At 43.5% G+C, this 23,753-nt stretch overlaps 1 protein-coding gene across 3 annotated transcripts in view; it reads left to right on the plus strand.

Moving 5' to 3' along the window:
• The window catches only part of PTPRG (protein tyrosine phosphatase receptor type G), a 1,221,857-nt gene that overhangs the window by 339,558 nt on the left and 858,546 nt on the right, over positions 1 to 23,753 (plus strand). The window lies entirely within an intron of this gene.

Genomic DNA, 23,753 nt, shown 5'->3' on the forward strand with positions numbered 1-23,753 from the left:
TGTGTCCATTCTCTCCACAGTTATAACAAAATGAAAGTATCTTGGGATGATGCCTCCCTTTTTGAGGCATCTTCTCTACCCAAGAGTTTCTTCGCATCATGCTGTTTGCAGCAGGGCTATTTACTATTTCTGAATTGGCAGCTCTACAATGAGTGATCAATGGGGCGAGCAAAACATTATCTTCTCCTGAAAATGTTCCCAACTCAGATCCCACCTTAAACTCACTTGCCTCTGGTGTCATATGTTGAGCAATGCTTATGTCATTTGCTAGGTAAGTCCTGCTTACAGGTTTAATCTGGGTAACTCCCAATTGACGTATCCTCCTAGATTCTTTCATGTTTCTTTCTTCCTCAATCGTTCTAATTTTAAATAGCAGCTCCGAGTACTGTGGCAGTTTCTTCGACTGGCTCTCTAATAAGTCCCTCAATTGCAGTCAGGTAATCAGGGTCTCCTCCCAGCACCCACGTACAAACTGTTGTAGTAACTGCCTGTCTGGGGCGAGCCCAAAGAAAATTCCCCGCTCCACGACTTTCTGTAACAGGACCTGAAGTCTTCTCAAATAGTCTGAAGATTTTTCTTTGCCATTCTGGAAAGTTTCAATAAATTGAAAAAATAATTCCTCTCCATTAGTTACACTGCCATATGCCTTCTCCAGTTCCTCTAAACACTGCTCTGCTGTGGCGCTTTTATCTATGTAAGAGACAATATTTAAAGCTGGAGGAAGGAGACTTTCAATTAATTTCCTTTTTTTTGCACCTGCGGTGAGATCTGGATCCTGCAGTAATTGCTTAATTTGAATATGCCAAGTTTCATAGTCTCCTTCATTACTAGGTTTAGGGACATTTCCAGAGAAAACTTTAATTTTGTAGTACGTATGATTCAACTCTGCACCCTTTTCCTTAGGAGTTTTGATCACATGCTCCACTATAACCTTTGAAACATCCGCAGGAATAGAAATTGGTGGAATGGAATATTGAGAAGAATTGACTGCCACAGAATGTTGGGTCAGCATAGCATCCCGCCACTTGGGAACTTTTTTTTGGCTTTTAACTGGAGTCTGCAATATACTCTGGGGTGATTGATCCATATCTCGTGTTTCTTTTTCTTGTGACCCCAAACTCTCAATCATGAGAGCAGATGTTCTTTTCCTCAGATCTTGAATATTGATTTTATGACTGTCAGCTATATATGCTAATTCTTCTTGAAGTCGATCTGTCATATCTAAAAGTATGTCACTCACTAGTGGGTCAGTGCATGCTTCAGGGGACATCGACTCAACATTCTGTTCTGATACTGTCTCATCTAAGACAGGTAAAATTATCCACTGACTGTCCAGTTCCCCTTTTAAGCTCATTCTTTCTAAAATAATTATAGAAAGCGGTTCTTCAAACTCACACAAAACTTGATCAGATGACTCAGCTCTTAAACGTTTCAATTTTGTAACTACACCCGCTGGGCTTAATGCATCTTCTACACTTGCTAAAGATATTTCAGGATTTACAGAACTCAGAATAACAGATCTATCAGGAATACAATCATAGTACTTGCAATACTCCATTTTGTATGAGAAAGAAACAAAGAGAATACTGTGCTCACTTCACTAATGATGCTGGGTCGCTCAGTAGCAGGTCAGACAGAGAGAAGAAAAAAAAAAAACACTGCCCCACGTTGATGCGCCAGAATTTGTTGTAACCCTTGAAGTTCAATTTTCTTTATGACTCCTTGTGTCTGAAACCTGCACTTTGATTCCCAACCCAGTATCAGAAATGAATCCACACGCTCTTTAGTGAGTAACAGTTTTATCTTTACTGGAATGAATGACTGAAATAAATCTGTTCACTTCCTAAGCATCTGCATTTGTCATATAAACACATGTATATAGTACAAGAGAAAACTCAACTTTGTCATAAACTCATGTTAAGTATTTCAACCAGAATCAGCATGTGATATAGCACCCGACCTTAAGCAGTCTCTGAACAAGCAAAGTCCCAGATTGTATCCTACTGTGTGTCCATTTGAATTTAGAGCTGAAGAGGGCGTCAGTACTGCTCTTTGCTTCAACTGCCAAATCCACAATACAGCAGCCTCTATCCGAAAGAAGAGCTTCAAATCCTGACAGGGCACAGTTCAACTACTCCCAAGTCGTCCACAGCAGGGTTCCAGAAAAGAGAACCTTAATCAGTACAGATAATATTTATTAATTCAGAGCAGGGCAGGAACTCTGTTCAAGCTGAGCAGTGATCTGTTTGCACATGCTCAGACAATCCAATTTTTATAAATCTCTTTAGGTAAAGTAAAAACAACTTCAATACATCTCAAAACAATGTTAACTAACATAAATACATTACACATGAATACAATTATAGAGGGCTCCTCACCTTAATCAGTACAGATAATATTTATTAATTCAGAGCAGGGCAGGAACTCTGTTCAAGCTGAGCAGTGATCTGTTTGCACATGCTCAGACAATCCAATTTTGAATCTCCTTCCCCCCCCCCCAGCTCTTAAAGAGACAGCACTCTATTGTCAGTCTTTTCATGTCACAATGATGATTCAACATTTCTCTGCCCTAGTTCCTAGAGGTATGTTACACAAGCTCATGCTAGGTTCCAGACTTTGCATAGGAACTTAGCACCAGTGGTTGCAATAGTCCATACAATTTCAGGCCCCTAACAGGGGTTGTTTTGCTGCAGTGCCCAGACAAAGTGGCCATTTTGTGTTGCGTAGAGCACAGTACTCTGAGTGACCTTTATTCAGCTGCCTCTAGCTCTTGAACCAATAGAGATCCAGCCAAAAATGTTTGCATATATTTGAGGCCCTAGCAAACATTCTAGCAAAATTGTATTCAGTTTGAAGGAGGTTGAGCGTGGATGATTTTCTAAATTGGTTCACTTGACCTGGAATATCCCAAACTTGAAGATGACAAGGCCTAAAATGGCGCTTTAACCAAAGTGATGGAGGCCATAATTGCATTCTGTAATAGATTTTGTTAATGCTTGAGACACATGGAGGAGGGAAAATTGCATATGGTAATTTATATGCACATCTACCCAAAGGGGCGGATTTTCAGAGCCCTGCTCGCCTAAATCCGCCCAAATCCGGGCGGATTTAGGCGAGCAGGGCCCTGTGCGCCGGTGAGCCTATTTTACATAGGCCTACCGGCGCGCGCAGAGCCCCGGGACTCGCGTAAGTCCCGGGGTTCTCCGAGGGGGGTGTGTCGGGGGGCGGGCCCGGTCGTCGCGGCGTTTAGGGGGCGTGTCGGCAGCGTTTTGGGGGCGGGTACGGGGGTGTGGCTACGGATCAGGGCAGTCCGGGGGCGTGACCGCGCCCTCCGTACCCGCCCCCAGGTTGCGTCCCGGCGCGCAAGAGGCCCGCTGGCACGCGGGGATTTACGCCTCCCTCTGGGAGGCGTAAATCCCCCGACAAAGGTAAGGGGGGGGCTTAGACAGGGCCGGGTGGGTGGGTTAGGTAGGGGAAGGGAGGGGAAGGAGAGGGGAGGGCAAAAGGAAGTTCCCTCCGAGGCCGCTCCGATTTCGGAACGACCTCGGAGGGAACGGGGGTAGGCTGCGCAGCTCGGCGCGCGCCGGCTATATAAAATCAATAGCCTTGCGCGCGCCGATCCAGGTTTTTAGCAGATACGCGCGGCTCCGCGCGTATCTACTAAAATCCAGCTTTTGCTTGCGCCTGATGCGCCAGCAAAAGTAGGCCAATTCGCGCTATTTGAAAATCTACCCCAAAGTGTATAAATCTCGACTTGGCAGATTGGATGGGTCATTTTGGTATGTCTCTGCTGTCATTCATTATGGTACGTGAGAGTGTGTGAGACAATCTTCTTTGTTTGTATGAAGGAGTCTGCACCTGAGACGGAGTGAGAAAGAGAATCAAAGTTAGGGAGGGCTAGAACCAGGGAAAGAACATCTCTCTTCCCATTATGGATTCCTTGTTCCCCTCTCTCTCCAAGAACTTTTCCCTGATCCCAGAGCTTTCCTCTTTCACTCTGCCCCTTCCTGTCAGAATGTCCCTTTATCATGCCCCATTTTCCCCCCAATCCCTAAAATCTCTTTTCCCTCTCCCTCCCCTACCTGAGATCCACCACCTATAATCCCCCAAAAGAATAGAATAAACTGTACAGACATAAAAGTAGAGTTTTTTACTATGCAGAATAAATGTACATTATTTAATATGCAAAGCTTGGAATGCAGGCTGGAGGAATATAACTGTAATGGTTATATGTCTGACAGAGGTATAGAAGAGACATTCTGCATGGAGTTGAGCTTCATGCTTTATGGTTCGTAGAGAGATGGGAATTTCTCATGTAAAATTGAATGTGAAAAGTGGAGTATATTCAAGCTTTGTAAATTCATGAAAATGCCATTTTTAAGCTAAGTTTTTAACTTACATGCATGGTATCATATTGTGTATAGTAAGCTGACTTTTTCTTTGAAGTTCAGAATTTGTCTTAATCTGTTTTACCACTTTTCTGAACATTATTCCAATGAGATTTTTTTTTTCTTACTGTTCATGAACATCTTTTTCCTGATGTTTACTACATCCATCATTTTCCATTAAATGAAAACGTATGAAATGACAGTTCTCCCCCCTCCCCCAACAACTCAAATTCTTGTGAAATTTACAAAAGTGAAAGGATTGCTTTTTATTTTATATTCCTCAAGTATATTGATGAACTGGTTGGCATCTTGTTTCTGAAGGTAATTGGAGCAGGTAACATGGATATCTTCTACGACACTCTTCTGTCTTCTACATACAGTAAGAATAAGAATAAATGGGAAATGGAGGAGACATCCCTGCTGTACTTATCTTTGTATATGCTATAACTTGCTACATGCTTTTTAGCGTTGAGTAGGTCATAAAACCATACTGTGGCTATGAATGATCTTTTTTTTTTTTTTCCTTCTGAATTTGAGGTGGTACATCCTTAAGTAGTTTTAAAAAGAAAGAACTTGTATGATAGTCTGTATAATACAGCAGAATACTTCATTCTTTCCAGTTTTCTTTTTTTTTTCTTTTTTCTTTGACTTGAGCAGAAAACGACTTGCAGTCAGGAACCCATTAAGTGGGCTAATGGGGCATTCAGCTACAGTAACCTGGGGCACTGTGTGAAGAGACATGTTTCTTACCTTCTTATTAGCAGGCTTTCAAGCAGAAGTTCAAACTGGAGGTTAGGAAAAGCACATTAAGCTAAAAATGCAAATAGGCTTGATGCAGTTTGTAATATTAAACAAGTGGACAAACATGCAAATGAGAACTTTGGAAAAGTAAATAGTCCTCCAGAGAGAACTGTGTGTCTTGTATTCCTTTTCTTTAGTTATATTTTCACAGTAAGAATTATCTATTAAGTGTTTCTTGTTCTTATTCATCTATTTGAGATCTTTGTACAGTAAATATAAACTTTGTGCTTCATTTTTGCTTTAAATAAGGTTTTAAAATTATTTTTTTAAATTTGTAACCACAGGACCTCTTAGAGGACGTGCATGGAATCAGTAACAGAGAAGGGGTGTGGGGATTCAAAAACACTGCTGTAATGTTTAGTTTCCTGGTGGAACACTTAGCCTTTAGCATAGCTGTTGCCAAAATACACAGGTCAGTGGAGCTCGGAAACAAAAATAGCTGTAATTCCCATTAAAATGCATGCAAGAACATTAAGTGCTTTTATATTATCAGAACCGTTTGGAAGGTTGTAAATTAATCACATTTTTATTTAAACAAGTATAGGTTTCTGGTGAGAGAGCACCAAGTAAAATAATTTAATTTTATAGATCCATTTTAAGAAAAAAAAAATTAGTAATGTAGAAAAAACAGCGGTGAGAGCCAGTGTCTCCTGTTCCTTATATTCAGCAAATAATTCAAAGCTAGTGATATGCTTGTAAAAGCTGGAATATTAATGTGTGTAATATTCAGAGGACATGCTCTCTATCTCTCACTGGAGTTCAAAGCCATAATGTACAAGCTCTACATTAACTATACAATCTCTCACGCTGTCTTGTAGCTAGATTTAAAAGAACATTTAAGACTAACAAATTTCAAATAGTTTTATGACTATTTCAGAGTACTTATTTAGAGAATAAATCATTTCTTTTAAAAGTTCTAAAGAAGTGATTCAGTGGACTAAATTGCTATAGCTGCATTTTTATGATTGAGGCTATGAAAGATACTCTGAAAAAGGGCAGAATTAGCCTATCGCCCAGTTCGTAGATAACCTGGCGCCGGGCCTCTCTGCTCTTCTTCCACTGTTGCCTCTCCCTTTCATGGGTTGTGCCTGCATGGGGTTGCGATGCCGTCCTTCTGGCATGCGCGAGCCTGTGAGATTTCCGAGGGGGGCATGCATGCGCGGGATGCCGGGGTGACTTCTGGCAGTGCCTTGTGTTGACGTGTGTGAGACTGATTTAAAAGTCTTGGCTATCATCTTGGGTGCCATATTGGCAGCAGCAGCAGCATTGTGCAGCATCAGCATTTTGTTCCTTTTCTGCAGTCGGCAGTGCGGCCTGGACCAGACTACGCTTGATTGATCAGCCAACGCACCTCCATGGTTCCCCCTCCCACAGATTGGCACCTTGGTAGGCACCAGTGGCAGAGAAGAGCAGAAGGGAGATTTGTCAGCATTGTACAGGTCGGCGTGCACAGCCAGCGGAGCAGTAGTGAGCCATTCCCCCCTGCGATGCAGCAATCATCGGTAAGAGGAGCTAAAAAAAACAAACGGGGGGGGGGGGGATTTGGCGACAGGAGCGGCAGGGTGGACATGTTGCAAGTATGTTGGGACTGAGCTGATGATGCACTTCATGATCTGATGCTGTGCCGAGGGACGATCCAGCAAATGAAGGCATACATATGAACAGAGTAATGGCGGGGGCCGGCGAAGGTGGATCTGTGCCATGGAGCAGCCATGGCTGACTAGGTAGGGAGTCCCAAATGGAGGATGTAATCTGAGCATGGCCAGTGGATGGCGACAAAGCAGCGGTGGCCCAGCCACCATGTGAGGATGCGTGTCCCCTGGGTGACACAGAGGCCGCAGTAGTGATGGGACAGTCTGCAGACATCCGTTTGGGCCAGCCAGGGCCTTGCAACTACCCCGGGAGTCTTGACTTGGGCTGGACAGGTTGTAGGTGGAGCTTTTCACACTGGATTCGGTGTGGGATTTGGAGGTGCAGTGGGCATGACATGGCCTGGCCCACAGCAGCTGCACGTGTGGGCACTAGGGGCAAGCACACAGGCAAGCAATGTATTCACAGTTGCGGGAACCCCGACCGCACAATGGTGTTTGTTACCTGAGGTATCCAGGGGCGTATTCGTTCCTCCTTTCTGGCCTATGTATATTCCCCTGGTGCCGGTGACTGGAATTGGCAGGCAAGTGGCAGCTGTGTGAATAGACAGCGTTGGCTGGGTGACTCAGCGAGCTCAAGGCGGCGTTGACCAGGTGGTGTCAGGAGTATGGCTGTGTGAGGATTCCGCCGGAGGACTGTTTGGGCTGGCAGAAGTGTCATGCGGGTCGGCGATGCAGGCGGCATTAGAGATTGAGCAGCTAGCAACAGCGGGCATCTCCTGTGGTTCAGAAGCACCCGCGGAGGTTGGGTCAGGTACGCTTTCATCCAGCAAGAGAACAGATATGCTTAAGCTGGGTGAGGGCAAGGATCAGGGCAAGGAAGACGCTGCTGCGGGTAAAGATCCAGGGAGGCGGTTAAGGCGGAGACTGTAGCATAGGACAGGAAGAGGAAGCACGGCAGGAAGTGGGCCGCGAGGACTGGGTCCAGTTCCAGTGTTTTGTCTGATTCGTCTGATTCAGACTCCTCAATGATGAGGGCACATTCAGGCTGTCGGCGGATCCAGCCTTCGTGAGCACAGGGCCGCCCACACTCACTACCCTGTCACAGTTGTGTTAGAGCGTTCTCAGGGCTCCGCATCAGAAAATAAAGAAGCACACTTATGTAGATAATTTTAGCTTATTGGAAGGGAGAAGGAAGAGGGGTGATGGAAAAAAGAGCAAAGGTCAGGAGCGGGCAAGTGGTCCAGACGACAAGGTTCCTAGGAACATAGTTAACTGGACCAGGATGATCAGAGTGGTAGGGTAGAATGATCCTGGCCAGTACAGTCCCATGTTGAGTTACGCTGATACTATCATCGAAGTGTATAGGGAATATGAGGGGTGGGTATGGCTGAACTACGATGAGCGCTTCCAGGACAAAATGGAAGTGAACCGGTTCATGTCATGGGACATGCATGACGTGGGGCTCTGGCTTAGGCAGCTGATACAGGTGCGAGGGGGCCGGCAGCGCAAAAACCAAACAATTTGGTTGGCACATCATCTGCACCCATTAAAACAAGGTCTGCTGGCTTTTTAATAAGTCCACTTGCAATTTCCAGGACTGCAAGTTCAGGCATGCCTGTTCAGTGTGCTCTGGGTCCCATCCGGCAGCTCATTGCAGTAAGAGGCTTAATGTGGGGAGTTCTACTAAACTCCAATCAAATTGGACAGTCTGATGGCCTGGCTCAACTGTTATCCCAAGCAGTGCACAGCTGTTCAGATTTTTACAAGGGTTTTGGTAGGGGTTCTGGGTTCCTTTCCGGGGCAAAATTCCCAAGGGTGCGGCATGCAATGCGGGTTTAGTGGTGTGTCACATCGAGGTAGTGCAGCAGAATATCAACGTGGAGATAGCACTAGGTAGGATGGCAGGCACCTTTGCAGACCCACCATTTGTAGAGATGATATTTTCTCCCCTGGCGGTGGTGCCAGAAAAGGAGCCAGGAAAGTTTAGACTCATACAGAAATGATCATTTACTGAACTCCCCGGTGGACGAGAGAGGTTTTCTATCTCGTCCACCGGGGAGTTCAGTAAATGATCATTTGCCACGGGACAAGTGTTCCATATAATATGCAACTTTTGACAGTGCAGTGGCATTGTTGAGGAGTTGTAGGAAGGGTGCATTAATGTCAAAGACTGACATCGAATCAGCTTTCAGGTTGCTTCCTGTCCACCCGAATAGCTTCCTTCTGGTTTCTGCTTCGGGGGGGGGGGGGGGGGGGGCAATATTTTTATGACACATGCATGCTAATGGGATATGCGGTTTTGTGTGCATTCTTTGAGTTATTCAGTTCTTTTTTACATTGGGTGGTGGAGCAGAGGGTTGACGTTCCGAATGTCATTCACTACTTGGATGACTTTTTATTTGTTGGATCTGGTGGGTCCGACACTTGCGCTAAATTATTAGGGGAATTCCAGGATATGGCCGCAGAGTTCGGCATGCCACTAGCCAGTGACAGGACTGAAGGCCAGTCCATGGTTTTGTCCTTCTTGGGCATCGAGCTGGATTTGCAGGAGATGGTATCTAGGTTACCCTCTGAGAAGGCAAATGCTTCAGAACACATTATCAGCAAGAAAGCTGACATTAGCTAGCTAACAGTCACTCATTGGTCTAAACTTTGCGTACCCAGTCATCCCAATGGGGAGTATTTCTCAGAAGGTTGCAGTAGGCTACAGTTGGAATCAGCAGGCTGCATCATTTTATCCGAGTATCTTCGTCCATGAAGAAGGATTTGACTGTTTGGGTCAATTTTCTGACAGAATTCAATGGGGTATCAATTTGGCAGGAGCCTCCGGTCTCGAACCGCAACTTGGATATTTACTCAGGTGCTTCAGGTGGTTGGGGATTCAGGGTATATTGGCAAAGTGAGTGGTGCGCCGAACCCTGGCCTGCAACTTGGAGGGAAAGAGGTTTGACAAGGAACATAATGTTTCTCGAATTATTCCCCATATTGGTGGCCTAGTTATGGGCGAACGGCTGGCCAATAAGAGAATAATATTTTGGTGTGACAACCGAGCGGTGGTGGAGGTTATCAATAGGCACTCCGCGAAGTGTCCACAGGTGGGGGAGCTGTGTAGAGAAATAGTTTTGCAGTTTTTGCATTTTAATATAACTATTTAGGCATGGCACGTGCCCAGTATACGGAATGGCGTGGCCGATTTGCTTTTGCATGCTAAATGGGATTCATTTCGCATGCAGGTTCTGAATACGGAGGCTACAACGTTCCCGGAGTGCCTATGGACCATTGGGATCTGACCACAAAGGACCTGTTATGTGGAGCGTTAGCCCCGGCAATATGGGCTGCCTATTCTTGTGGTTACGAGCATGTGCAGGCATTTTTTAAAGTGCTCGGATAGGTGCAGGGCCCAGTACCAGCTAACATGATCATTCAATATGTTGCGAGGGTGAAGGAGGTGGGGTTGTCAATGGGGGTAGTAGCAAACCACCTTGCTAAATTTGCCTTTTTTGTCAAGACGCAGGGGTGGGGGGACCTGACCAGGGCCTTCATGGTAAGAAAATGGTCGCGGGATGCAGTCAGTTTGGCGATAGGAGGGATTTGAGGAAGCCCATCACGCATGACATGCTAGTAAGATTATGGAACGCTTTCTGGTGTGCAGTTCTGATTTTGAGATTCATCTCTTTAGGGCAGCATTCTCATTGGCTTTTTTCAGAGCATTGAGTGTGAACAAGTTATTGGCCACTTCCAAAGCAGACACCGGTCGCAATGGCATGTTAATACAGATCGTGCATATCAGGGACAGGGCATGCTTATATTAATATACAGTTCGAAAACTGGCTGGGGGGCCACGATATGCGAGTTGATTCTCAAGTCACTTGCCCATTAAGTAATGTGGATCATTATTTGGCAAGCAGATCTGCCGGTGGGAGTCATTTCTGGTACATGCCAAAGGGGCACTGCTCACTAGGTATCAGTTCACGGTGGTGCTCAAAAAGACCTTGGCTCACTTAGGTCTGAAGCCATGGGATTTCAGGACTCATTCTTTCCATATCGGCGCAGCGACCAGTGCTGTGAGGGCGGGCTTAAACATTGAAACTGTACAGAGAATAGGTAGATGGAAGTCATCCGCGTTAAAAGCTATACATTAGAGAGGGTGCAGAAGGTAATTAACAATGTCGTTAATTTGTTACAGGGGGACCCAATGGGCGAAGGACCATCTGGATTGTTGGACACTCCTTCATTCATTGGGCATCCAGGAGGCCAAGAGAGCAACCATATGGGGTGCATCCAGGGCTTGCACAGTGTGGGGTCCTCATTGAATGCATCAGTAACCGTGGTATGCTGTGGGAACAACTGTTGCCTCTGAGACGGCATAGAGTGGTGGGTGCACAGCCGTATGTTTATTTGGGCGGGAATGATCTAGGCAGAGTGTCCACCAGGCAGCTGCTTAAGACAGTTAGGGAGGACTTCAAGGCGTTAGCCATGTTATTCAAGTAAAGGTGCTTGGTGTGGTCCAATATCATACAGCGCAAGAAATGGGGTGACTCAAAACTGTGGAACAGAGGGTGCAAAAAGTTGAATAGGCAGGTGGGCGCATGCGTGCAGGGTTTAGGGGTATGTAAGATTCAACAATCATTGCAGGAAGGATTGGAAGAATGCTTGGGTGTTGGGGTGTCCATGGCTGCAGCCAGGTGATGGGGGGGGGGCATGAGGCAAGTTAACTACCTCATGCTGGTGGCAGGGTACTCGAGCCATGGAGGCAAGGCAATGTGATGCCGTACTTGCTGCCTGGGGCAGTCGCCAGACTATGTCCTGTCGAGGATGATTGCAAAGGGGTCAGTGGGGCGTGGTGGTGCCCGGAGGTGGAGCCCCCCTTGCTCGACATGGCATTGGGGGGGCGGGCCAGTTACACTGTAGCTGTCTTGCTCGAGTGTGGCAGATGGTAGATTGTGGGCAGCGCAGTGATACCGCATGGGAGCTCCACGTCTTGGGTACTATAGGTATTAATTTTGTGTTTGATTCAAATACAGCTGCAGCCTTTGTTATGCACAACTGAGTCTGTTTGTCTTGCGCGACCGTGAGATTTCGGGGGGGGGGGGAGCCACGCGCGTGTGCGGGATGCTGGGGCAACTGCTGGTGGCACCTTGCGATAACGTGCGCAGGACCGATTCAAAAGTCCTGGCAGTCGTCTGGGGTGCCATATTGGAAACGGTAGCAGCATTCTCACCCTCCCACCCAAGTTTAAATATAGTCGGGGTTGGGATGTAATTAGTAGGCACTGTTGAGATACTCTGTTAGATACTGAGACCAAAACTGTGGTCTTGTAATGTTATGTTTGTATGATATGTTGCAGCTCGGGGGTAAATGTAAGCGGGGTGGGGTACCTGAGCCGTGGCGGCGAGGCAGTGTGATGCCAGACTTGCTGCCTGGGGCAGTCATCAGACTATGTCCTGTCAAGGACGATTGCAAAGGGGTCAGTGGGGCGTGGTAGGGCCCCCCCTTACTCGACGCGGCAGGGGTGCCGGTTACACCATAGCTGACTTGCTTGAGTGTGGTGGACGGTGGATTGTGGGCAGCGTGTGATTCCGCATGGGAGCTCCATGGCTTGGGTACTATCGGTATTAATTTTGTATCTGGTTCAAATAAAGTTGTGGCCTTTGTTATCCACAACTGAGTCAGTTTGTCTTATTCGGGAATGGGAGTTTTTTCTTTCCAGGTTGCGAGTGGAATGGGGGAGGGAGGGGGACTTGTGGCTACCAGTGTTATATATTTTTTTCTCCTTTGGAGGGTCTGGAGGACCTGGCTGTATCCTTCTGTAGCTTTAAACTTCCAACTCAAGTCAGAGCTGATCTCTGTTGGGCTATTGCCTTAATATAAAACCACCCAGGGATTTTCCTCCCACTATCTCCCAACTCACTCAGCCAGGTCACGGTGGTGTCAGTCCATTCACCAGGCATTCTTCCAGAATCCTGCAGTCTATTGCTCTAAATCTGACCACTGTCTCCCTATCCCATCACGCATCCTCTTCAAGACCCTCACCATTATTCACAAATCCATCTACAAACACAACTCCAGCTGGCTCGATGAGCCCCTCCGATTCATACCTTCCACCCGCCCTACCAGAGCGATTCCTAAAGGTACCTTGCGCATCCCATCCCTCAAGAATGCCCGCCTCACCTCCACAAGGGATCGTGCCCTATCAATTGCAGGCCCCACCCGCTGGAATGCACTACCCACAAACCTCCGCCTTGAGCCTTGCTACTTCAAATTCAAGAAAAAGCTAAAGACCTGGCTCTTCCACCAGGCCTATCCATATTAGGTCCATGCACATCAACTAATCACCTTTAATTTATGCCTGCTAAGTTAACACGTTAATATGCTACCTCTCTAGTTCATCCTTTCTGGCTCATCTATCTAATTTCTCTAGTTGTTGCACTATGTTGTCTCCCCCCCCCCCCCCCCCCATTTCCCTGTTTTTTTGTATCTTCCATCTATTGTTTGATGTAAACCGATATGATGTACCTACTAATATCGGCATAAAAAAGCCGTTACATAATAAATAAATAAATACTGTTGCACATTGACTACCATTTGAGACTGAGGGGCCTCAAACGTTTCAAAGCATCTGACTGAAGCCAGTCGTAGAAGCACTAGATGTGGGTAAGAATGTTCTCCTTTTATCTACGGTGCTTCAGAGGAGGGAGGCCCAGTAGCTAATCGAGGAACTGGAAACAGCAATTCAGAGGAGCAGCAGTGGTGCTTTTGGTCCCCTTTCCTCTTGCTCAGTGGCAGCATGTAATGGTTGCAGGATCCTGAGCAGCAGCTGAAGAACCCTTAAACCCATCTATCTGCTGCTGTCCCAGCATAGGCTGGAGTTACTAGCCAGTCTTTATGGGTTGTGGCCACTAACCAGTATTTTATTTTTTGTAGGGAAAAATCTACCCTTTTTATTGTTTGCTGCTAGTGAGGTAAAATTGTCTCTTATAAAATATGTGCAGCTGAATAAAAAATAACTTATTTGTATTTGTGTATTCTCTTCCTTAGGTTGCCATAGAGGCTCTAAAGTTACCAACATTTAGTATCTGTAGAAACACTGTATTCATGAAATTAATGTACCTTGAAATTCCCATGTCCGAATAGTCATGTTTTTAGAATCATACCTTGGTAACCTGGCAACGTCAATCAATAAATAAATAAGAGCCATGTGACTCAGTATTGGTGCCTCTACTAAGGAGCAGAATTCAGATCTTGTTTCTGTTGCAAGTAAAAATGACTGATATGCTGTTCTTTTACTGGTATCCTAGTGCTCCTCACGACTACAGTGGTTATACAGTTGATCATCCACAGCTCTTGAGACCCAAGGTTAGAATACATATGACCGATGAACTGGTATTGCTTAAGACCAAAGTTAATTGGCAGAGTAGTATGGATAAAATGGTTTCATCTTAGTTTGATCTATTTAATGTTGTTACTGCCTTATTTTAACAAGTACCATTTTTTTCTTCACATTTTAAGTTTCTCTTTCTATTTGCCAAAAAGCTGGCTGAATAAATCTGGCATATCCAAAGATAATATAATCCAGAACAATTTTTTGAATATTCAGAGTTGAAGCCACCTTTAAAGAGTGCTCCATCTTTTAAGTAGTTAATAATCTGAGGAACATGAACAAGTTCTGTATTCTGAACCAGGCCTACTTCCTTTCATCATGGTCAACATTCCAAGTTTTTTTTTTTATTCTTCAAACAAACTAGAAAGATTATTTTTGCAGACTTCTATTGAGTAGATTTTGGACAACACCCTTGAACAGGAAACCACGGTTTCGCCTAAATTTATACAGGATGGAAATAGATAACATTCTTTTTAAAACTCTCACCATAATTAATGTCTGCAGCTTGTTATAAAAGTATGCCATTTGATTTACTCTTTCCTGACCTGAATACATTATTATAATTAACAAACTTGCTAATTAATGTACAGCAATGGACAGTATCTTAAATGCTTATTTTTAGTTTTCTGTATAATACAATAAGGTTGCACAGGCAAAACTGACTTTATAACTGTCACCTCTCCATAACACTGTCTGAGAATTATACATTTTTTTAAGTTTAAATATAGATGAAAGTTTATTTTTTGTTGTTGCATTGGAGAAACAGTACAGAAAATATTTGCAAGGACTATTCAAAAGAGAGACTATGATAAAATGAGGAAAATGATTAGGAAAAAACCTAAGGAGCAGATTCAAAGGTTAAGAGCTTACTTCAGGCAAAAATACCATCTTGGAAGCCCAGATTAGATGTATTCCGTGCATTAAAAAATGATGGAAGGCCAAATACTGCCAGCATGATTAAATGGTGAGGTGGAAGAGGTTATAGCCAAAGGAACATTTTTCAAAAAATGGAAAAAGGATTCAAATGATGAAAACAGGAAACAGCATAAGCACCAGTAAGTTAGATGCAAAGCATTGATAAGAAAGGCAAAGAGAATTTGAAAAGAAACTTGCGGTGGAAGTAAGAACCCTTAAAAACTTTCAGGTACATTCAAAGCGAAAAGTCTGAGGAAGTCAGTTTGACCATTAGATTTTTTATTTATTTAAACACTTTTATATACCGATATTAGTGGGGACATCATACCAGTTTACATTTGAACCTCAGGTTTGAAATTACATATTAACAGGGTGTAGGAAACTGGAGCGGGGGATCACACAAGAGCAGAGAGGAAAATAGTGTAACAACAAGCGAACAATAACTCCTTAACATGAGGATAACTAAAATAAGAACATCATAGTAGTATGTACATGGGTAGACAATTTTGAGTGCTAAAACATCTTGACTTTAGGTTAGGTTAGGTAGCAGGGGTGGATCGGGAGAGGCAGAATAATCGGGATAAGCTCGTTTAAACAGCCATGGTTTTTAACTTCTTTTTAAATTTGATGGAGCATGGTTCGAGGCGCAGGCTTGGAGGCAAGGAGTTCCAGAGTGAAGGGCCATCAATTGAAAGGGCACGGTCTCGTGTGGATGAGAGGTGTGCTATTTTCAACGAGGGCACTAGTAAGGTGCCTTTGTTAGCAGTTCTGGTGGGCCATATGGACTGATGAGCACTAAAAGGAATATCGAGCCAATTAGAGTTGTGAGAGTGGGTAGATTTATGAATGATGGTTGGTGTTTTGTAGAGTATACGGGAAGGGATAAGGGAGCCAGTGCAGATCTCTGAGGATGGGGGTGATGTGGTCGGTTTTGCGGGCATTTGAGATGATTCTAGCAGTGGCATTTTGAAGCATTTGTAGCGGTTTTAGCATGGAGTAGGGGAGCCCTAAGAGGAGTGCATTACAGTAGTCCAATTTAGAGGCAACGATGGCTTGGATCACTGTACGGAAGTCTTGGGTGTATAGTAGAGGTTTAAGTTTTTTTAGAATGTTGAGTTTGAAGAATCCTTCTCTAAATGTAGCGCTAACATGTTTCTTCATGCTTCTAGATGATCTCAGAGAACCTCTTGAGAGACTTGTGACTTGCATAGGAGGCAATGTCCTATTGTGGCTTGGGAACTGGTAAATAATGGGAAACAGAGTAGGGATTAACTGAGCAGTTTTCTCAATGAAGAAAGGTGAATAGCAGAGTGCCCCAGGGATCTATACTGGGACCACTGCTTTTTAACATATTTTTAAATAACCTATAAATGGGAGTAACAAGTGAGGTGATCAGATTTGCAGATGACACACAATTATTCAAAGTTGATAAGTCAGAAGAAGATTGTGAAAAATTGCAATAAGACCTTGCAAGACTAGGAGAATGGGCATTCAGATGGCAGATTAAATCTAATATGGACAAATGCAAAATGATACACATAGGGAAGAGGAATCCAAATTTATAGCTAAGCAATGCAAGATTCCATATTAGGAGTCACCTCCAGGAAATGGATCTAGGCATCATCGTGGATAATATGTTGAAATCCTCTGTTCAGTGCGGCGGCCAACATAACAAATAGAATGCTAGGAATGGAGAATAAAAGAGAATATCAAAATGCCTCTATATCAATCCATGTTGTGACCAACATTGAGTATTGTATGCAATTGGTCACCATATCTCAAAAAAGATATAGTAAAATTAGAAAATGTACAGAGAAGGGTGACCAAAATGATGAAGTGGATCGAATGAATCCCCTATGATGGTTAAGGCTCTTCAGCTTGTAGAAGACAGCTGAGGGGGGGGGGGGGGGATATGATAGAGGTTTATAAAATGAGTGGCATGGCACAGGTAAATGTGAATCAGTTGTTTACTCTTTCAAAAAATACTAAGACTAGGGGACACATTAAGTTACTAAGTAGCACATTTAAAACAAATATGAGATTTTTTTTTTTTTGCTTAATGCATAATTAAGCTCTAGAATTCATTGCTAGAGGATTTGGCAATAGCTGTAGTGTAGCTTGATTTAGAAAAGGTTTGGACAAGTTCCTGGTGGAAATGTCCATAAACCATTATTAAGGCGGACTTGAGGAAATGCAATGCTTATCCCGGGGATAAGCATCATGTAATCTACCTTTTGTGATCCTACCAGTACTTGTGTCCTGGGTTGGCCACTGTTAGAGGTCCTTTGAACTGACTCAACATGGCAAATCTTATGTTCTTAACATTCCTTTAGCACAACAGCACTAAAGAAACAGATTAAATGAGTACTTAGTTTTTAATATTTATGAATGAAATACAAATTGCTTTGATATGAGATTTGTTAATAACTAGCTGCTTTTTGGCTTGCAGTTCTATTTTCCTAATAAAATAAGTAAGCAAAAATATTGCATGTAGTTTGCTCATTTTGTAAATATTACACAAAAGAATGTAAGACATCTTTGAAAATATTCATACAAGTGGATATTCAAATTCACTATCTTGTAAATTGGGACTCAGAGAGGAGTTTCCCAACCCTGTGTTGTCTCGCCTCTCCTGATCCTTGGAACCCCTAACCCCATGCTACTCTCTTTGCTCCTGGGGTCCAGGGACTGAAATTCCTGGTCCCAAGCTTGCCGACTTCCTTGCTGGTGCTTCAGGATCCTGACTCTGGTGCAGAGGACAGATAATGAAGATCAGGAGATCCCTATGTCCTAACTGCTCTATATGGCCAGATCCCATTCCTCCTTCCCTCCCATGGCTAAGTTCCTTGACAACCCTTTTCCCATCATATTAGTTTAGCTCTTCATGCTTCTCTTCTTTCCCTTATCCTAACCCAAGGTTGTTTCTTGGACTTCCTCATTGAATGTTTCACTCCTTTTCCTACTGTTCCCTTTCCCCTCGGTCTTCTCTTCCCTACCCCTGGGTAGCTGCTCTTTATTTTCTCCCATCCCATGTGGCCCAGTTTCCCTCCCAATTTGATCCAGATCTCTATCCTTTCTTCTTTCCATGCTGCCAGATCCTCCCAGAGTGACACGCAGGAAGAGAGCAGAACTGCTTTCTCATTCCCTCTCTTCTGGGCCTGAGGAGGGAATCCCTGGCCAGAAGGGACTGTTCTCTTCCTTGGGTCCACTGGCCCAACACCAGCAAGGATTTCTGTCCAGAAGGAATTGTCCACTCCTTTCCTTTGAGCCACTGGCCCATCACTGGTAAACACTAGGGATCCCTTTCCAGAAGGGCTAGCTCTTCTCTCCCCGTTCCTTAGGTTAAATACTCCAGCACTAGTAGCCATTTACCACATTCTCAAAGTGAAAGAAGTCGAGGGGGGGTAGGAATTGCTGCAGTTCAGTTGACTAATAAGCTATTTGAATGACAAGCAGTTTTATTATAATTATTTACAAATTGGTTTTTTTTTTTAAGTCCACAGATTATTACCTTTTAAATTCATGCATTGTTGTCAGTGATAGGATTTATGGTTTCTAAGAATATTCCATTGTAACTGCATATTTTAATGTGCAGTTACAAAGAATGCGGGTAGAAAAGTAACCACAAACCTTTCACCTGCTTTTAGTGCAAGTTGAAATGCATGCATGGGGATTTGAAAATAAATCTCCAGCATGTACATTCCCTTTCCCTCCCTCAGCTCGCCCCTGGGCCCCATCCCTTTTACCTGTGGCTAAACTCTAATTATCTGAATAGTTGGGTTTTGGTCACCTTTCCTTCCTTGATCTTCTTCCCAAGACGTGAACATTTCTTTGTGCAACAGAACTATGCACAAAGCTGTCAAACAATAGAGTCCTGAATGAAATTTAGAGCAGATTTGTATTTTTAAACTCTTATCATTCAGGATTTTTTTTCATAACATATATGACATTCTGGAATGCCTGGGGAAGGAATTTTTATAAAAAAAAAACCCCAAAACAAAACACAAAAATCTCTCCAAGATTAGAAGTCGTTCAACTTGTTAATCAGGAGTTAAGTGGTGGTGGTGGTGGTTTGTACAAGGCCCAAATCTTGATGGAAGATAGACTGTAAAGGGAATGCATTAAGAACTACAAAAATATGTAACACTGTGGTTCAACTTGTTAATCAGGAGTTAAGTGGTGGTGGTGGTGGTGGTTTGTACAAGGCCCAAATCTTGATGGAAGATAGACTGTAAAGGGAATGCATTAAGAACTACAAAAATATGTAACACTGTGGTTCCTAACTGAAATGCAAGCCTGGGCTGGTAGTGGGCTGCTATTCTTCCCCCTACTATCCTGGCTTGAAGGGAGAGGAGTGGGTATTAAGGTGCAGAAGGAAGAAAAGTGGAGGGGGAAGGGAAGAGAAGTGCCACAAATATGCTTACATTCTCTGGGTGCTAAAATGTCTAATTGTGCTACTGTACTAAAATGAATGCAGCGAGTCAAGAAGTTATATGCATGGCCCTTTCTAGAGAATTCAAAAGTATGGAAGGTAACATCTTTTCTTAATGAATTTAGGTATTAATTAGTGATTAGATTATTTATTGATTTAGTACTTTGTTTTTGAAGGCTGTTTCTAGCAACATGTTTGAAGTTGATTATACATATAAACAGTGTCAAAAGTTAGCAAGTGGCAAGCAGTCACATACTAACAAACACATTGGAAGGCCCTATGTTTTACAACAGGATTTTTCTCATTTCTTTTCTATGCCTACAGCTGCCTACCATTTACTAGCAGTTGGCATTGTAAAATTAAATACAGGTCTTGTCTGAGATTCATGGGATCTTCTTAGTGTTTGGGTAATTGCCAGGTTTTTGTGGCCTGGTTTTGGCCTCTGTTGGAAACAGGATGCTGGGCTTGATGGACCCTTGGTCTGACCCAGCATGGCAATTTCTTATGTTCTTATGTTCTGCTAGTATCTAACAGTATGTCTTTACTTCTGACATTTATGTTTTGAAGCTTACTAAAGTGCATTATGGAAAAAGCAGAACATAACGTGTTCGGCGCTTGCATTAGGCAATACACATCTTGAGAACATTTGTGAAGTTGCACATTAGTTCGCATCAGCAAGAAATGTCAAACTGATGCATGCTAACCACCTTGTTTATAGTTACTGAGGGTAATTTTATACCTACTGTACCTGTATAGGGCTAAAGCCACAGATTTTATCCACAGATTTTAGCCTAGATTTTCAAAGCAGACTTATGTGCATAAGTTCATTTTTTTTTTTTTGAAAGTTCATGCGTCCTCTGGGTGTGCACATGGATATGCATACATGGTTACATACTTTGTTCATGTAGATTTACATGCATACTTTCTAAAGTAAAGAATTTATGTAAATCCTACTGCTTCCTCAACTTCTATTGCAGGTAAAAGTACATGCAAATTCTTGAATTTTCAAAATGGACTTATGCACATTAGCCCAGATTTTCAAAGAGGACTTAAGTCTGGGGGTAAAATTTAGCTTGCATTTGCATACTACTGACTTTTTTTGCATTAGCTGTATTACATCTGTGTTAAAGCAAATATCTGCAAAGCTGCACAATAGTTCATGTTTCCAAGTTGTGTATTACTTAATGCAGGCACTTAAGGCATGTTAAGTTCTATCTTAGTCCCAGTGCTCTTTAATAAGCAGATCCCTATATGATGCTTCAAAGGATGACGGTAGAACTAAAGATATACTATTAGTTGGCAATAGAATCTCCAAGAAGCCTTATATAGTTTTATTATGCAAAATGATATGAGTAAATCACACTGTTCTAACTCATATTGGCACTGATTTTCAAATAAGTAATACAAAATCTTTACTACACGTCTCAGTGCTATAGATTGCTTTTGTGTTAGCCTAGGCAGGTGAACGCTAGCCCTGTTGAGGTCCTTATTTCTCTCCCCATCCCTAATATTAACACATAGGGTCCCCAATCTTTCTTCCACTCTCCCAGTAAAAAAACAAGGGCCAGTGGGCCCCAATCTCCTCCTGACAAACCCCTTGAGGCAGCTTCATTGAAGATAGCTATCTTCCCCTTCCCTCCTCAAAGGCCTTTCCCTTACAATGTCGTCCAGAAAAAGATCAAGGCAGAAAGGTACATGGTTCCCAATGGGGGATCTCTTACTTTCTATTTGTATATTAATAATAATTGTAATGCTAATGAGTGTGAGCTGGGTAATGTGCACAAGTTACATCCATGGGGTAGATTTTAAAAGGTTGCGTGCGGGCGTACATGTGCGTGCGCTACCCGGCGTGCGCACATGTACATCCGATTTTATAACATGCGTGCGCATGTTATAAAATCCTGGGTCGGCGCGCGCAAGGGGGTGCACAATTGTGCACCTTGTGTGTGCCGAGCTGTGCTGTCTTCCCCTGTTCCCTTACCCCCCACCCCACCTTCCCCTACCTCCCCCGCCCTTCCCCCCTACCTTTTCCTTTTTTTCGGTTCTGTTTCACAACTTACTTTAGCCGACTGCTGGCGTGCGATCCCAAGCACAGCGGCAAATGGCCGCTATTCCTGGAGCCTATGGCCCCTACCCCTCCCCCGCCCCTTTTTTGCAAGCCTCGGGTCTTACGCGTGTCACCAGGCTTTTTAAAAATCCGGTCCATAATGTGCACACATTATAAATCTGGAGAAGACCTCATTTTCTTAGGTTCAGTGGGTAGATTAAGTCAATTGTTAACCAAGTCAAAATGAATACTTAAAACTGTATTAACAGCCAATTTTAACCTGGCTTAGTAAGTGCCAAGAATGTAGGTAGCTCTGATTTTTTATTTTTTTTTTATAATCAATCCAGTTTTTAATAGAAGCATATCCTCTGTTCTTTACTTTATCAGCACTGTACTGATATTTTATTCAATGTTTGAGTCTCAAGGGGGTACAGAAAGTATTGTTTTGGAGCTGAAAATTTCATACTATAAATTAGCAGCTGTGACTTACATGCATGGATTAAGAGCATAAGAAGATTACAGTGGAATGGATTATAAATGTTTCATGTTTGCTAAATGTGCAGGTCCAACAGTGTTTAAAATGTCACAAGAAGAAAAAAATTTGACAGTGTAGAAAACAATTGTTAATGTCTGAAAACAAATATCTTTGGTGAAACATTTCGTAACGATGAGGCCGATGCGGAAAAGCCAAAGAAAAAATTTTAGCGCTGATTTTTCTTCACACATCAAAAACTTGTGGATTTGCTCAATGTGGTAAGCTAATGGTATGCAAATCAAACTGGTGCTGAAAATCCACAGTAAGTCTAAAAAAAAAAAGCTCCAAAATAAATTAAAAACTAAATGTAAAAACCACGGTAAAATTTCCATTTAAAAAAAAAAAAAAGCACTAAGGGGGTCATTTTCCAAGGAGTTACCGCAGGAGATAAGTCCGCAAATCGCACTAACAGCCGTTAACGCGATTTGCGAATGCAAATTTTTTATTTAACGTGGCCAATAGCTACAACCCTGTCATTCACAATACATTGTGTGCTAGAGGCCGGTAAAGGTTTATTGCAGTTCACGACAGCCTGTTTCAGTATCCTGCAGGCCAGAGTTAGAGAGAGAGAGAGAGAGAGAGAGAGAGAGAGAGAGAGAGAGAGAGAGAGAGAGAGAGAGAGAGAGAGAGAGAGAGAGAGAGACTGCCTTGCTATAATGTCTACTCCCTAGACAGGTATTTGTATCCCTATGGGAGGCCCACCTAGTAACTCGAGGTGGGGATTAGGTATGAGTGTAGGGGGTTGGGGCCACTTTCACATTCAACATGAGACGTACGAACAGAACAGTGGTCTCTTGTGAAGATTTGATGGCCTTCGGAGTAAGGAAACTCACTCCAAGATGAGATTTGGCCAATGTTCTCTCCACCTAGCTTGTTGTTGCCCAGGTAGAGTGTCCATCAAGCTAGGTGGAGAGAACATTGGCCAAATCTCATCTTGGAGTGAGTTTCCGTACTCCAAAGGCCATCAAATCTTCACAAGAAACCACTGTTCTGTTCGGACGTCTCATGTTGAATGTGAAAGTGGCCCCCAACCCCTACACTCATACCTAATCCCCACCTCGAGTTACTAGGTGGGCCTCCCATAGGGATACAAATACCTGTCTAGGGAGTAGACATTATAGCAAGGCTCTCTCTCTCGCTCGCTCTCTCTCTCCCCCAGCCTGCAGGATACTGAAACAGGCTATCCAGAAACGTCATGAACCGCAATAAACCTTTCATGAAACAGGCTGTTCATGCAGTGCGATGATTCTTTGGTTGTTTATCGTGCACCGCGAAGATGTTTTCACGATTCACGAATACAGTTGCGCAAATCGCGAAAACATCGTGGCATGCGAAGTTTCCCCGCTGCACGAAAAAATCCTCATTTGCATGGGAAACGCCCCTTAATGCGTTACCAATGCGATATTGGAAAATGAGGCCCTAAGTTTGAAAAGTACTACAGTGTGACCTATTGGATGGAAGTGAACTAGGCAGACATGTGGCATGATTGGTGGTGCATAGATGTCCATCAGTTTTCTTGGACACACTTTCTTTCAGGGAAATAAAAGGCAGCTTCTCCGAGGGCCATTTTGTCAGTGCTGGGTGATGTTAGGTGAGCTCAGGACTAGATGACTGAGGTTTTCTGGGTGTTGGAGTTGGTGGTAATGGTGGTTCAATTGCAGT

The sequence above is a fragment of the Rhinatrema bivittatum genome, chromosome 4 (assembly GCF_901001135.1).
Source record: "Rhinatrema bivittatum chromosome 4, aRhiBiv1.1, whole genome shotgun sequence".
NCBI lineage: Eukaryota > Metazoa > Chordata > Amphibia > Gymnophiona > Rhinatrematidae > Rhinatrema > Rhinatrema bivittatum.